The sequence below is a fragment of the Jaculus jaculus genome, chromosome 1 (genome assembly GCF_020740685.1).
Source record: "Jaculus jaculus isolate mJacJac1 chromosome 1, mJacJac1.mat.Y.cur, whole genome shotgun sequence".
In the NCBI taxonomy this organism is placed as follows: Eukaryota; Metazoa; Chordata; class Mammalia; order Rodentia; family Dipodidae; genus Jaculus; species Jaculus jaculus.
In genome coordinates, this window is record NC_059102.1 from 68,497,371 (window position 1) to 68,498,334 (window position 964).

A 964-nucleotide genomic window follows, 5' to 3' on the forward strand; every position below is an offset into this window, starting at 1 on the left:
GCAACAACATCAACAAAATTAAAACAAAGCAAAACAAAATAACAACAACAACAACAAAAACACTGGGCACTTGGGAGGCAGAGGTAGGAGGATCACTGTGAGTTCCAGGCCACTCTCAGGGTACTGACTGGCAGGTCGGCTGACCTCTGGCTCTAGGTATGTACAGGGAAAAGTCAGGACCGAGGCCAGAAGCACTCCGCTTGCTAGGGCTGCCCTGCCCCATGGCTGGGGCTGTTGGGGTTCACCCTGTTACATCTCGGCCCCGGGGAGGTGAGGTGAGGCCCCTGGAAGATCTATGCCCCAAATCTCACCCGGCCACAGCCAAAGCCCAGGGTGATTTTCAATGAGTGCTGGTAATTTTAAATTTTCCCATAGACACAATTAAGTAGGGAAAATGGGCAGATGCAATTGACTTTAATATTTAAATAACCCAACATATACAGGAATATTAACAGTTTAATATACTTAATATTTTAAAATTGTGACATTCCTTTGTACTGAATCTCTGGAGGCATGTGTGCATCTGCAATTCCAGCTCACCTCAGTTGGGACTGGCTTCATTTCAATTGTGCTAAGCCACAGGAACTGTTGGCCGCAGTACTGGCCAGCACAGGTATAGGCCACCTGTATGACATCTTTCACTTACTGTCTTGGAGTCAGGCCTATTGGTTTTGCATGTCTTTATCATTATTGTGAAAAAGTTTTAATCATGGAAAAGGATGGAAGGGACTACCCAAAATGTTATTAGGATTATGGAGGCTTACTTTGGATATATTTAAATTTGTTTTGCTCATGTATGGTATGTGTGGTGTGTGGTATCTATGGGTTATGAATGTGCATGTGCTGCTATAGCACTGTGGTCATTTGAATGGATGACCCCAATACATTCAGGGTTATTAAAGCTTGTCATTTAGATCTCCAGCCACCTGGCTGGAGGTGGTTTCACTGGGGCTGGATCTGAGTT

At 44.6% G+C, this 964-nt stretch overlaps 1 non-coding gene across 1 annotated transcript; it reads right to left on the reverse strand.

Annotated features, from left to right (window-relative positions):
* Window positions 1-220: 220 nt before the first annotated feature.
* On the reverse strand, window positions 221-349 carry LOC123457961. Its single transcript, XR_006635307.1, has one exon. It is a non-coding gene; the product is annotated as a small nucleolar RNA ACA64 (small nucleolar RNA).
* Between the last annotated feature and the right edge of the window lie 615 nt (window positions 350-964).